Here is a 15,821-nt window from a genome sequence, read left to right as displayed (position 1 = left end):
CCCCTGTTAAGATTAGTGACAGACCGAAATGACAGTAATCTAAGGCTAAATGCCATCATGATGGAGAAATCAAGATAATAAAGGAAGATGTTTCACGATGTCAGGAAACTTACTGCAATAAAACCGAAGCGTGGTCCTGACCTTCTCTCCATCTCTCTGCATCTGAATGTTTGTCTTGACCTCATCGGGGACAGCCTGTTGCCTCTGGACTTGCCACACGACTTGTTTTGCCTTGTGGCCTGTGGGTGGGAGTCAGAGTGTGCAAGCCCCAGCACGAGGCTGGCTTCCATCCCCACCCTCATGCCTCTGCCACCAGCATGAGGGGAACACACACCACGGCTGCCTGTTTGGTGGGGGAAGGATGCCAGACACGGCTGCAGAGCGGCCCGGACTTCCAGCAAGGAGCAGAACCCTGTGGCTAAGCCAAACCTGCTAGGAAAACCCTAGCATCACACTTGTGAGCACAATACCTGCTTATGCTTATATTCTGCTGAGATTTGGAGTGGTTTGTAACAGATTTTTCTGCGACGATAGCTAACTGATACATGGCCAGCCGCTCGTGGTATTGGGAGCCAGTGCTCCTGAGTCAGGAAGACAGGCATACTCCATGGAGGTACTCCATGGAGGTCAGTTAACAGAAACAGCAACCTTCCTTTCCCTACACTAGAATATCGGGTTTAACGACTGTAGGAGTTGAGCAAGATTACGGGTCTATAGTGTCATGACCATCTAGGTTCTAGAGCAGAAGGGTTAGATAGAAGACAGCGTGTTTTTAAATTAAATAAATATAGCAAGAGATATTTATTTATAGGAAGAATGTGAGTCATCTTGTATTTTTTCAAGCCTCTTAACAATTAATCACTGAAAAATACGTAAGATGAGTCTTTTCACTAAAGGAAAATGTGTCAGCACCTCTCCCGTGGCCCATTCACACAGGTGCAGGGTTTCCGTTTTGTCTTCCGTCACCCTCCTCAGAAACACTTTAGGATAGTGAGAACACGGCAATTTTAGGCGAATGAAGTTCGGTGGCCACAGCAGGTACCAGAGCAGGTGGCCCCTGCTCTCATTCTGGGAAGCTGGTGGGATCTGCCAGTCAGCAGCACCCTACCATAAATATGGGAACTATTAATAAAATCAAAAACACAGTCCCTGGCCTAGAACTGAATGTACTAAAAATTCTCCAGTTGTAATTTTTTGTGAACCTGTTTATACCAGACCCTGCCAGGTTCATTTCTGCTCTCTCCGTAATGTTTTCATGTACTCAGGCCAGTTTAAAATCCCAAACGCAGTGGAATGATGTCATGCCTGCTATCTAAATCTTGTCTTGTCGGGTCTTAGTCCTATCTTCTTTGATTCTACATTTAGATTTCTTCTATCCAGCTTTGCCTGATCTCTTAGACCAAGATACTGGCTTAATCCTCTGAAATTTTGGCATCTGCAGCCTATCACTTCCCCACCCTAAGTTCATCCCTTTCCTTTATGTCTTCTTACCTATTGTACTTCCTGCTGTTACACTCTCAGTGAGCCCTGCCCCCGCTACCATGTGACACTGTGACACACCAATGACACTTATGTAAACTTCCCAACAAACCAGAAAGAATGTGCCAAGGAGCACAGGCCATTGCTTGTTCAACCACACAGGGTAGGATTCAGAATACACAAGATATGCCGCACCACCCCTAAACATTCTCTTCCAGGTGCCTGCATCTGACTTGCCTAGGACCAGGGCTGGACAGCTTACAGGGGAGGGCGGGGCTGTGAAAGAGAGACCCGGAAGGTGGGAATGCTCCTCCTGCTGGAGGGGCAGAAGAGGTTGACATACACCTGTCTGCCTCCTCTCACTATGCCCAGACACTCCTCTGAAGACACCAAAATGAGTGGAAGCCAGCTGTCAAAAGCATTGAATCACTACAGTCTGGGGACTCATCCACCTCACTCACATTAAAATCCTTCATCAAAGTGTCAGAAGGAAGTCTGAGTCACAGAGCAGATAATACAGTTTAATCGGGGTGCTTCGAATAGTCAGAATGATCCTTTATTTTTAAAAGATTGTCATTTATAAGACCCTGGCTTCCAGCAACAGCAGACAAGCACGGTATATATATTCCAGTTCCCCCACCGAGGACAACTAGGAAAGGTGGCTGGAAATAGGTGAAACCTTAGATGAAGAAGGGGTGTCCCAATAGAAGCCCAAAGGGTCTGGCCGAGCTCTTTTTCTCTGATGATGGTGGGGGCGGGGGACACTACGTCATCCACCAAAGGATTTGCCTACGTGAAACTAGAGGCTGGCGTCCTGAGAAGCTATGGGCAGCGTCTGGAGATCTCATGGAGCTGGAGGAGAAACGGAGTTCAGATGCTGCCAAGGGAAACGATGATCTAATAGTGGTGACCTTTCAGCACGTTCCGTCTGGGTCTGCATCTCAGGGCCAAGGATGAAGCAGAAATAGATCGTCCCTTACAAAGACGGAGGGTCAGCTTCAAATCAGTTCATTCAATGATTGCCGTTGAGGTGACCTTCCCTGCACTAATGCTCTTCTTTCTTTTTTTAAAAAAAATTTAATCTTGTATTTTTCCATTACCATTTAGTGCCCTTCCACCCCCCTACCCCCCACAACCGCAATCGCCACCCTGTTGTTCACGTCCCTGAGTCCCTTTTCCTTTACTAATGCTTTCCAAAAGCACAAGTAAATCCCTCTGGAGGGAGATAACAGTAAATGGTCCAGCTCTACAGCAATCAAGGGAATTCTAAAGAGTAACAAAGCCTCTCTATGCAGAAACGATGTGGGACGTGGGAGGAAGCGGGGACTCCATAAAAGAGAGTAAGAAAGAAATCAGACACAACGGCCCCTGGTTCCTAAAGGCCCGTGTGAACCACAGTTTAGAACCACCAGAGGCCCAGCAGCAAGCTGAGTGGGCACTCACTTGGAAGATCTTCTCTGTGGGCCTCAGCTGTGGGCACAGGAGGAAGCCTGGGGGCATCAGGAGGGTCCGCCTTGGTGGCTTAGACACGTGGGAAGCAACTGGTGACCGAGAACTGACCGGTAAGAAGCTCCGTAGGTGTCTCTGAACCCTCCTCTCGTTTGAAGCAACATCCCTACCAGGGGAGGGAAACCAGCAACTGCACCCTAGGAACAAGGGAAGTGGTGAAAGAAAACCTCATCGGCCTGTGGGGCAGCAGGGCTCTCTCCTTCCTGAACCTGAACTCCTTCTACAGGCAGAAGAGAAGAAGCAAAAGCTGGGTGAGTGGGGGCAGGAAGGCCTCTGGGGCTCCAGTCCTGGACCAAGACACATCTCAGATCCGCCCCGGTCTGAGGAGGTGCCGACTGTCTCCCACTAACCACCACTCAGATCCCAAGGGGAGTCTGGCTGCCCCATGGAAACAGAGGGGGCAGACACCCCCATCTGCCCCAAGAACACATTCCCCCAACCTAGGAGGTGAAGATGGGGGTAGGACCACACATCCACGGCACTATGCGATAACTAAAATGGGTTGCACACAACATGGAGGGAGCCTAAAATGTGCTGATGATGGGAAGTCAAACATGAAATGATACACATTGCACTATTCCACTTACAGACGTTTAAAAAGAAGCAGAGTTCATCTGCACTGTTGGAAGTCGTGAGAGAGTTGTCTTTGGGAAGGAAGTAGCCACAGGCAGAAGCCATGAGGGGATTTCTAGGAAGCTCATAATGTTTCTTTTGTGCTAATTATGCTTATCAGCAAATTTTGCTGTTACAAAACATTAAATTGTACACTTCTGCTGTCCAGCATATAACCTAGTAAAAAAGAATTATATGTTAAGGATCCACAGCAGTGCTTTCTAATATGACAAAATTAAAGGGGAAAAACTCCAAGTAAACTTGGCCACATAATAATATTGTATAATTGGATTGCATTTTCTAACCTCATTTGGACACTTTCATTTATCTTTTGACTTTCCCCTTTGAGTTCCCCGCCCTTCTTACTGCCCCCAGACACCATATTCCAGAATACATTAATTTATGTTTTTCTTTGAGAGGTCAGACTAATACTTTTAATCCACAAGTGTCTTTAGAAACAATGTCAGGGACAAGCAGGTGGGAAAGATGGACACAAAGAATAAATCATCTCTTACCATGACAAGAGCAAAGCCTAAAGTCTACCAAAACAAGCTGAAGGGGCCTGAGAGGGACTCGATTAGGGTTATGCACTGGGGGGTCCAAATCATGCCATCGTGGAATGAATGACTGCCGTGACCAGCCACAGTGGACACCGGCCAGTGCCACACCCTAGTCAATCCTCTGTGTTATGAAGACTACAGACTCGATGCTATCGCCCCCCAAATCCTAGCATGTGTAGCATGTGTCACCTGACAGGCTATTCTACAATTCACAGGGAAACTGTTCCCAAGGACAGTCGGGACCCTCTTGAAGAAAGAGAACGAAGGTGAAGGGTTATACTGCTCGCTAACAACTCGGACTATAACGCCGGAGTAATCGGGACAGCGTGGAGTGATGCAAACAGTCAAACACTGACTGATGGCACAGAAGACAACTCTAGTGGAGACCCTTCGTATACCCTGCGCTGATTTTTGGTGGTGATCATGCTGTAAACTGGGGAAAGAAGAGACCTTTCACTGACTGCTTGTCAGTCAACTGAATACCCTCATGGAAAAAATACACAACTATCTTAATCCTGATCTTACATAACACAAAGAAGCACCAATACCAGAGAAGTTGGAACTCTCAACATCTAAGGTAAAATATTAAAGCTTTAAAAGAAAATTAATAAGAATATTTTGTTTTCAGAATAGGAACATATTTACTGAACAGGACACCAAAAATCATCACATTCTGGACTAGTTAAAGTTACAAACTTATGTTCACTAAGACATCGTGAATGATGAAAAGCATGCCACAGAGTGGGCAAAAACATTAGCAATGCATGTGACCAGGCAGACGCTGATTAAAACCCTGGAAGTAGTACTCTTGTTTCAAGCAAAATAAAAATTTAAAAAAGATCTATACCTAGATATAGTAAGGCAAATTCATGGGTGACATTATCTTTTTACAACTCTAGAGCATCTAAATAGAGTGTTTTACGTGCTATGTACAAATTGGGAAAATTCAGATTGGCATCGTGTCTCCCCAGAACCCCGTGGACTTTTACCCCGTGGAAATATGTTCACACTAACCACGTTCAACTGAACTGTTGTGATCTCACTGTTCTACAAGCAGCCACCGCAGCATTCGTGCGTGAAGGGAAGACAAACAGGAAGACACCGTCACAAATGCAGGTGTGAGGGAGGCAATTTGCCCGTGTTATCTTCCTTAAAAATGACTTGCATAAAAGTTCAGGGTTTTCAAAAATTAATCAAAACAAGCAACTTTAACATAAAAGTTTATGAATTTAAAAATATATTAAATGAAGAAACCTGCCTATCTAAGTGATATGGTCATAAAAATGCAAATGTCAAAAGTAATTATTGAAATGGAAGACCAAAAATATAAAAGTCGGTTAGAAGTACTCAGACCCTGTCCCAAGTGCTGAGATTGAGAAAAAGGAGAAAACAAACGTCTGCTAAATCTCTCATATTTTGAAGGCGATCAATAGACACAATTTGTTTCTTGATATCTGGGTGAGAGGAAGTTGACTTAAATTATTTTTATAATTAAATATTTATAAATTTAAAAATGAAGTTAAATGATACCATAAACAAGGTTGAAATTTTGTAAACTATATAGAACTATATCAACATATTCATAAAACACCTTACTTAACATATAGAGTGATTGTAAATCAGGGATTTGAAAAATGTTCCTACATTTACATGAGAAGGCATATTATAAGCAGTCATGGTCCTGCATTTTAAAATGTGTCTATGAATAAATATGTCTTTTAAAAGATCCGTACCATACTGTCCTCACTGAGATAACACAGAACCATAGTTATCAAGGATGATGGAAATTTGAAGTCAGTGCATCTCAAAGGATGAGTCTCAGGTCTCTCGTATGAGAATTAACTAAGACACTGGCCAAAAATGCAGATTTCTGGATCACCCCCCAAAACCAGTGGGTCAGATTCTCGGGGTCTGGAAACCTACTTTCTCACATCATTAATCAGATGCTTAATATGTACAGGAAAGCCTGAGAACTACTTACTTAATCCAATGACAGTGAAGGTGAATTAGCAGAGAAACTTTCAGCTCAGCCCCTGGTATCTCCTACTGACCGATATCAATCTCTTCAATTTCCATCATTCTTAAGTGGTACCTTTCACACACTTGGCAGTGTGTTTTATCTAAGCATTCCCAACATTTGTCAAACCATGATGCTCTTAAGAGCCTGGATTATAAAGTAGGTCACAACAAGCACAGTCTTAAGCTACGTTAAAATCCTGGATTAGGGTGGGAATAGAAAAGAATAAGGTCACTACGGCAGTTCAAATTTGGACTCACAAAATAACCACATACACCAGTATGAATTCCACTTTGATCAGCAAAATGCAGGCAGTAGATGTAAGACCAAGACATCAATTTAAATATGCAGCAACGCTAACACAGTCCATTATTCATCTACATGTTGGTTTGCAGACTGTGCCCCCCTACATTTTAATGACCAAAATGAAAATTCTGTGGGTTTGAATTATGAAATTAGATTTCTCTAGGTGCTTGGAGGATTATAGGATCCCTTGAGTTGTAGAAATTATTTGCAGAAATAATTATAATGCAGAAATTATTTTTAATGTGATAAAAGAACTACTCCACTTCTCTTGGACTACAGGGTCATAAACCTTCAGTGTGACTGTTCTGAAAGTGAGCAAAAAAAAAAAACCCAAACAGAGAGGGGTAAAATTACCTATGTCCACTCATAAACTAAGAAGGTAGAAGTAAATGTTCCATTGAGACATAATGAGGTAAATACCTAAGTATTTGTAATTAGATATGGATCTAAAAAGAGTAACATTATCTTTGTAATAGAGTATGGCAAAAATGTGTAGGCTTATTTTTGCCAATAAGATCATTCCTCTTTGCGGAGGACTTGCGAAGCGACCTCTCCCGTGAATCTGCAGACCGGAGCATCCCTACCTCCTGCTAGCTGATTTGTTTTGTGCACTGGATTTTATAGATGAGATTTTTAAGGAGTCTGGGCCTTTATACTTTTCTGTCTGTGGGAACCTGGATTTCCACTTGGCAGTCACCAAGACTGGCATTTTCATGTTGTGGGCAAATATGTTAAAAATTACATTGGCAAAAACCAGCGAAGGAAAACAAAGGAATATAAAGCTTAACAGATTTAAAAGGAAAAGGAACAGCCCACATGAACTCACTAGATCCAAACATTTCTTTTTAACGTGTGCATTCGCATCCTGAAGTGAATCCCAAAGTCCAGTGAGTAAAAGGCTGTGTCGGCTAAGCAGGACCGAGGCATGGATCAGACAGGTCGCTGCTCTCCATTGACAGACCATCCATCAGAAAGCATGTCCTCAGCCAACATAAACTCCCCCCCACACAAACGGATGTAATCAATAACAAAGGCTCCTATTGAAATATAGGTGCTTCTGAAATGGATCTACTACAGAGGAACTATTCCAGTTCCAGGAATGAGTTCATCTATAAAGCAGTTCCTGGTAGGCCCAGGGAAAGTTGCCCATGGCGTGCTGAAGCTTGCCCCAGTCCTTCTCAAACCCTGCCGTCCTAAGCATCACCAGAGGCACACTGAAGCCCGGACTCTGGGCCCTCCCTTGGGGATTCCGATTTGGCACTGGCGTGGCCCGAACACCTGTGACTCTAATGAATTCCCAGGAGATGCTGATGCTGTTGGTCTAGGGTACACCTGCAGGAACACTGCTCAGGGGCAGCTGGTACCCAAGTGGCAAAATACACGCATCCATCTCCAAAATGTTATTTAATAGGAACCACAGTCTTGGCTTCAGGTCTGTCTTCTGAAAGCTTCTTATTTCCTGTGTTCCTAGCAGTCAGTTGTAGATGGGGTGGCTATGCCCACTTCTGTCTGTACCCATTGGGGTGCATTAGGACAAGGAATTTCTAAGGTAAGGAGGCCCCCCAAATCACAAAAGACTTCACACCAAAACTTCAATTGTATTAACCAGCAAATCAAAAAATTGCGGGAAAACCCCCTTTCAACTAATATTTCAAGTAAACTCTCTACAGGATAAAAACCAAACACAGGCACATTGTTCAGTACATACCATCACAAAAGTGATCTAAATCTTAACTACTCAAACTTTGGAACTGGGGGCTTGAGGAAATGCAGTGGAAGAACGCACGGTGTGGGCGAGACACTCGGATGTCTCTCAGCAGCGGCGCGACACCCGGTGTCCCTGGCTGAAGCTCTAGACCAGCTTTCACACCAGTTTTGAGCACCACGGTCTTTCTGTGGTTCGTGGCCACATCTGCAAAATAATGATGTTAGATTCTGTTGTCTCTAAGGGTCCGTCCAGCTTGAATTCTGAAGAGACCCCTTCAAACCTGTCACCACGTTTACCTTCAAAGGAAAATGTGGCCCGCCTCTTTTCATGACCGCAAGCTCATAATGTTTTATCTCAAAGAACCACACTTAGTCAAATATTACCTATTTCCTACTGATCAACACTTTAGATTTCAACACTTCATGGGGAGCTGTTTCATGGGGGAAAATGAAGGTTTTTCTGCAGTGTATCAAACAGGAGTGCTTTCTGTAGGGAGACTTATTTTCTACTTTCCAATCTGAAAGGAAGTTTTTGTGTTTAATATGAAATCGAATTTATTATGTATAACTGTCAGTGAGCCTACATGGATACTGGTACATACTCACAACTTAAAAGTTGAAAAAATTTTGAAAAAAAAATACACTTAAGCCTAAGAAAAATTATATAATGACCTCTACGGTGAGCTCCCCATGACTGGGCTTCCAAGTCTGTAGGCCAAGTCTCGAATGTTGTAACATCCTCACTGAAGCATGGAAAGTGGTTTCTTACATCTTTTGACAATCGTCTTAAACATGACAATTATCTATTATCCCAATCACAGCAAGTGACACTGATAAAGTATCTCCTATGTGATGTTATTGTATAAGATTCATATTATTGCCGGTTTCTATTACATAGGTTTCCTAAATTAGAAGGTAGAATTCCAGAATTTTAGGAGATAATTAGGCTACTGGACTGTACTTTGTAAGTACATGTAAAGGAATAGAAAGTTAAGACTTTTATCTCTACATTTTAAAAAAGCATCACTCCAGTAGCTGATAAGGTAACATCTATATAAGAAGTAACTCTGTGACTCCAGTTTTAGGGTCTTTTCAAAGAAAGTGCAGACTACTGCAAATGTTTGCATTTCTCTTTAGCTGTATTATTGGTCTAGTCCTTGGAATCAAGGGGAAACAACCCCAACACTGTCCCCTAATGAGACAGCCCACGTTTTCCCAGGAGAGCTTCTGAAATCTCTCCAGTCCATCGTGATGGACCTTCTCCCTTCGGCACAGAAAGGAGCAGGACCGAGCTGGTCATTTTAGAGCACCTGTCTGCTCAACTTTGCAACCGAAGTCGCAAGTCCCTCTTGAACATGTAAAGTAACTTCAAGTAGGAAAAACATTCCCCTTCGGGCTTTGTTTCTCTGCAGAGGAAATTCTTCGGGGAATTTCTGCAGTTCTCTGCAGGCCTCCCTGTCTAATTTGTCGCTCACAGATCCCCAAGGAATGGTGTCATCAACAGGGAGAGAAGACTGTCGGTGTGACAATCCAAGACCTCAGTGTGGCCTTGGACATCGAACAGTGCCAACCAGCTCTTGGTTTAATACGTGTTTCTGATATGGAAGGAAAGAAGGAGTCAGAGTGGATAAGAAATGCCTCCCAATCTCCTAATACAATTTCTGTGGACTTAAACACTCTCCAATCTCTGTCCAGTGGACACAATGGCAGCTATATAACTTCACTTTAATATACCAGTCTGCTCAATGGACATACAATGCATAAAGGGAGATCATTTGGCTCCTCTGGGAAGTAGCAGTGAGACTGACATACACTCAGACATCGGCCCCATGAGTGGCTGGGTCAGCTGGTTGTTCGGTAATCTGACAAACTGTTATCTTCCTTGCATATATCAAATTCCAATAAATACCAGAATACAGGAAGAAAATGTGAATCCTTCAAAACTGTGTTTCATTTTAGCCTTCACTTACGGAGTTTAGGCAAATAAAATTAAGTAGTCAGGAAAACCTGTATATATCTTATTGACAGTGACATCCCAATCATTCATGTTGGACTTCTAGTATCTAACAAAACAAAAATAAAAATAAAACCATTCCCATCTTCTCTAAGTAATGCAAGAACTGCCCTGACTCATCTATGCCCAGGCCAAGGGCTAGAAGATGGAACACAGAAAACAACAAAAATGCCCCGGCCAAACTAGTGTCTCCACTGGGAGAAGAGGGATTCAAAAACATTTTTTTCCTAAGCTAAATTAATTTCTGCCTTTCTAACCTATGAAGGCATTATGTAACTAATGGGCCACAAAAATTTTTAGTACAACAGTATTTAATTCTTATAAACAAAAAGAATGTGGAATTTTAAAACTTTTAAGTACACTTTTTCAGAGATACCCACAGTTCTTTAAGTATTCCTATTAATACTTAATACACAGGGGAAACTCAGATCCATGCAAATAGTCAAACTCAACGACCCGTTTGACACAGAGTCAGTCTGTGGCGCACACTTAGGCACGGATGATGCTTCCGCCCATAGCAGCCCTTTGCAACAGGCCAGTGCTTTATTCCAATTTGGGAACACCCTCCCCCACCCCCGCCAGGAACTCTTCAAGCAACAAGTGGCATTGCAATATCCATCTCCAAGCCATCCATGAAAGCGTGTTTCCCAAAAGCTTACTGAATTCATGATTACTATATTTAATTTCAGATCACCAAACAGGTAAGATGGTCAGGCCACTGGACTCAGGCAGGTAAGATGTACCACCTGTGAGGCCAGTGAGGCCGAATCTCAACAGCACTCGAGAGCTTTTCCCACGGGCTGTATGCACCTGCCCCCACCCCCCCAAAAGTGCCCAGCACTAGCATCCCTCCAGCCCACCTCCAAGGCTACACTGAGGTCTGGGACGTCCCGGGGGCATTATTCTTTCCCTGTTGACGAGACTCTTCCTCGGGGATCTGTGAGCAAGAAATTAGATAGGGATGCCTGCAGAGAGCTGTAGAAATTCCCCTAAGAATTCACTCTTGAAGAGAAACAAGACGTATGAGAACCCTTCTTACTTGAAGCTTCTTAAAATGTTCAAGAAGGACTTGTGACTTTGATTATAGAAGTGGGTAGAGAAATGAGTTTCTGTGAATAGTATTTCAGAAATCTCCAGACAGTGAAAAATTCATAAATGTAGTATTTCTCTTCAAACTCTTTGCTCAAGGCTCCCATAAATAAATACCCGTGCATACAAGAGTTACAAAAACAAGTGTGACTTCGTTTTGAAACATGATCAAAATAATCATTAAATTTCATTTGAATCAATAGCTTTTGGTTAATCCAGTAAAAAAAAAGTCAGCTTCAATTTTTGCTTTTAATATTTTGCACGAATAAAGTCTGGGTTTGTGGAGCCCGGCAGGAAAGACTATATATTCGTGATGCCCTTCACATTCAACACCATCTTTCCCCCAGAACGTCTCCCTTTCCTGGCAGCTCTCTCTCGCTACAACTGAATCTCCAAGGGCAGGCAATCCATACAGAATAGCCCGGTGGGCACAGTGAAAGAATTACAACCGGGCTCCACGCTTACACACGATCAATAACCCCAAAATGTCGAAAGAAGCCACTGTCTCCAAGGGGCAGCTGATTTGGAAATGCACCAGCTAATAAGCAGGTGTGTGTCTGGAACTCGGGGATGGACCCCGGGGCATCGAAGTGGCCCAGGAGGACGCGCGGAGCCCAGGGCTGGCGTGCTGGCTCGATGCCACACAGTCCAGAGATCGCTGCGTCCCATCCCGCTGCCTCCTTACCTGTTGGAGGAGGCGATGCTGCAGCGAACAGCGGAAGATGCTGATGTGGGCGCCGCGGCTGCTGCGAGAGCCCTGCCCGAGCGCAGACCCGCCCCGCCCTCTCCTCCAGCGCGCCAGGGGCTCCCCGGGCCAGGAGGCCGGCTTCGGGTTCAGAGGGGCGAGGAAGCGGGCTCCACCCGCCAACCGAGGCACCCGGTGCTTCTGGTCCCACCCCGAGGTCCACGTGAAGGCCATCCAGGCCGGCGATTGGGGAGCCAGGTGCAGAGGCAGAAGCATCTCGTGACCCCTGGATACAGCGCGAGAGGTGGTTACCTGGCAACGGGTAGTCCCTGTGGAAGACTTGGTTCCCAGGCTCTGCTCGGAGCTCCAGCTGAGTTTGCAGTGAGGCTGGAAGTGGAGAACGCAGTGAGCCACCAACTGACGCCGTCCCCCAAGCGAGTCTGCACTTTCTGGGGGGTGGGAGTGAGTCAGGTACCCACCCAGTCACGAATCACAGCCTCCTCCTTTAGGCGCCTGGAGGACACAGGCGAGCCTCCTTCGAAGCCAGGCCGCCCTGGCCTGGAACCGTCACCTGCGCTTCATTGTGGTCGTGTTGGCCTCAGGTAGCTGTGGGCAGATGCCTTGGGATGCCTCTATTTGTCTCCATCATGGGGCTGTACGTACTTAATGTACGCCTTTGAAGTGTGCAAAACTGACATTTTTCTTGCGGAATAGGGTTGAATGGAAACGCTTAGTGCTGTCTCATATTTTCCTCTTCGTGTCTCTGAAACACCTCCACTGCCTGTGGCCTTTATCAAACACACGGAAGGAAATAAGCCTTCATATAATTGGCATAAATTGTATTCAATTATGTTTAATGAGTTTTAATTATATATCAGACTCTGAATAGTTAATGAATGGTCTGCCCCAACCAGGGAAATTCCTGGACATAATTCCTACCCTCCTAAGCCATAGAGTTTTCTTCTAAAGTATTCCCTGCAGACTGTTTCCAACCACGACAATTATTTTATTTTGCCAATTAATATTTTCTCAAAAATTGCCTTTCCGCGTAGATAATAAACTTGTTAAAAGCTAGCACCAGCTCCCCAAACTGTTTCCTACATCCAACAAAGTGCTTGATCCATAGCAGACCTTCAGTAAATACTTGGTAGATGGATGGATGGATGGGTGAGTGGGTGGGAAAAAGAATAACCTAGCCCATAATATACTAGAGAAAGTATAAGAGGCAAAAACTACGTCTAACTCAGCGTGTTAAGTTCTACAGCAGAGCTGTATAAGAGTTCTGTGAGATGATTCCACACGAGGAAGGGAGGGCGTTTTTTCTTCCAGTATTTTCAGAAAAGCTTTCAATAAGTGATGCTTGAGCAGGATCTTACTAAATCAGTAGATTCCACCTCCTGGAAGAGGAGACTGGGTGTGCTGTGTGGAGGGGGTAGCAGGGCTGAAAGCACCAAGTGATGGGGGTCGGGGGGTACACGACTGATGTACACGACTGATGTAACGGATTTTGGCTCACTGGCTTTCTGCAGGTAGGAGGAGAGACAGCAGTCCGTGGAGATCCCTGAGGCCAGAGCAGGAGGCCAGACTGAGGAGTGTGTTGGACCTCATCTTCAGGTTACACTCCAGCCTCCACCACTAGGGCCTTTTCATGAGGAGAGAGAGCGTAGAAATGTGGGAGGTCCCTGAGGCTGCGAAGAAGTAAAAAGCTTGGTCTGTTACGGGGAAAATGCAGTCGGGGAAAATGCAGTAGTTTCTGGGAAAGGTGCTGGTGGCCTGAAATCCGAGGACGAAAATAAGGACGACGAAGAGGGCAGATCACAAGAAACGTTTCTGGGAAAACAGACTGTCATTTCCTTTAATGACTGACATTTGTTAGGAACAGTGCTAAATATAAAATAAAATATAAACACAAAGAATAAAATATAAAATATAGTATAAAATACATTGAAGAGGAAAAGTGTCAAAGACCAAATGTCTAGCTCGGTCCATCGGTTGGGTTGAGATGTCCTTTTCGTCTATTGGTTCATAATTGATGCAGCTTCCGGGTAAGAATCATACAACCAAATGGAACATCAGAAACTATCTGCTTGTACATTTACAGTGTCAAGATGAAGACATCAAGGCCTGGAAAGTTGTAAATGTGCCAAGCCAGGCAGTCCTATCAGCAGCAGAATTGGCATCACAATGTGAGTCTCCCCATTCGGTTCTCTTCGCCCATTGCTGTGAGTGGGCTCATTCGTTTTGAAAGGGAGGTTTAAACGACCACAGTCGTAGTTAGATTTAGAACCCAGAGAAACAATGTAACCTGATTTCTGAGCAAAAGAGCTCTGATTTTCATTCTTTTATTCAGTGAGGACTTCACGTGGCCCTCTCATCGTACAAAGAAACGAAACTGTCATCACTCAGGCTAAGAGTTTCAGGGCAGTGATTAGATCCTGACTCAGAGTGCATAGAGTTCTGCGTGATGCCATTTAAAAGCGGAGACATTAGCAGAAATGACTCTAGTCGATTCATCTCCAAGGCTGGGTGTGTGCTTTGGGGGCAAGGCCTGTGAAAAGGTGTCCAATGCTATTAAATGTGGTGAGCGCCTTTTCAGCAGACACTCTAAATAAAAATAATAATAAAAAAAAACCCAACCAGGAAGAATTTCTTGAACTTAAATTTTAGGAAAATTTAGCTGGGAGGGCTTTTGATTCACCTAAATGGAAAGCCTTCACACATTATTTTTCACGTAAAAGTGGAGAGAGAACAAGCATGCCAAAAAAACCCCTGATGTGCAGTAAATACATAGAGAACTGAATACTTAAAAACTCACTCTATGCAAAAATACTTTAAAAACTTTAACTAGTTTTAAAAAATATAATCTATTTCCACCATATTGGCTAATAAAGTATATATATATAACACATTGAAAAACTTGTTACTATCTGGTTATTATGAAATATATTCCTTTTCTAACATTACGCTTTGGACTTCATGAGGTACAAAGGGGCTTAAAAATTAACCCAGTAACTGCATAAAACTTGAACTTTTTATTGCTAGAATTAGTGTTGAATTCTTTCAAATATTTTACATTATAAAGCATTTGTACAGAAAAACACAAAGAATGCTACAATAAACAGCTATGTTTAATACATTTTAACATTCTGCCATATTTATGTATTTTAAAAAACACAGAAAAATAATCCTTTTTTCCTCCTGTCATAGCCTCTCATTTCACTCTGATATAAGTGATCTAGCAGGCAAACCCATATTCTAAATTTGCTTTACTTTCTGTCATTATTTTCAACATTTTATATATATTGGTATGTTTGGCATATTTACTTTGATTGATATAAATCTCACCATGCAAACATTTATAACCACATTCACTTGTGGTGAACTCCTGGTGAGTATTGTGTTTGTGTGAACTTCTTCCTCGTGTGAAGTACAGTGACCCTTCTCATACGTGCACTCGTCTGTGACTGAGTTTTCGACCACACAGGGGCGTGCGCTGCTGGGTCGCGATGGTGAGTGTGCACCCTCAAGTGGACACGTGCCACACTCTCGCCAGCACTAGAGAAGTGTTGGCCTGCTCCACACCCTCACTGGTGTCCTGTTTGTGTAGTTTTCCAATCAAAGATTCAAATGCCCTCTTCTTATCCTTTAAATATGTATGTCCTGAATTTGTGCTTTTAAATTGCCTTCATTTCCTTTGATTCTTTTTGCTTCCCTTTTCCCTGTTGATTTATAGTTCTTTAAATACTCAGTGAGTGAATCTGTTAGATACACCTCTGGCAAATCTCTCTCCCAATCTTCCGTTTTTGAGCATTCTTAATCAATATTCATTTGAGTATGTATTCC

At 43.6% G+C, this 15,821-nt stretch overlaps 1 protein-coding gene across 5 annotated transcripts in view; it reads right to left on the bottom strand.

The window, feature by feature from the left end:
* WDR17 (WD repeat domain 17) overlaps positions 1–12,131 on the bottom strand; it is a 78,958-nt gene extending 66,827 nt beyond the window's left edge. For 4 of the 5 annotated variants that reach the window (XM_037055111.1, XM_037055113.1, XM_037055112.1 and 1 more), the window contains exon 1: positions 6,142–6,313. The gene's annotated coding sequence lies outside the window, so the exon portion shown is untranslated. Of the gene's footprint in view, positions 1–6,141; positions 6,314–11,978 lie in introns of those variants that run through there. The other variant, XM_037055115.1, reaches the window with a different exon arrangement.
* Between the last annotated feature and the right edge of the window lie 3,690 nt (positions 12,132–15,821).

Source organism: Sturnira hondurensis, unplaced genomic scaffold (assembly GCF_014824575.4).
Source record: "Sturnira hondurensis isolate 20B ecotype Veracruz unplaced genomic scaffold, ASM1482457v3 Scaffold0008640, whole genome shotgun sequence".
NCBI classification, from domain to species: domain Eukaryota; kingdom Metazoa; phylum Chordata; class Mammalia; order Chiroptera; family Phyllostomidae; genus Sturnira; species Sturnira hondurensis.
Note: the sequence above shows the minus strand (reverse complement) of the source record. Positions and strands in the feature narration are given on the sequence as shown.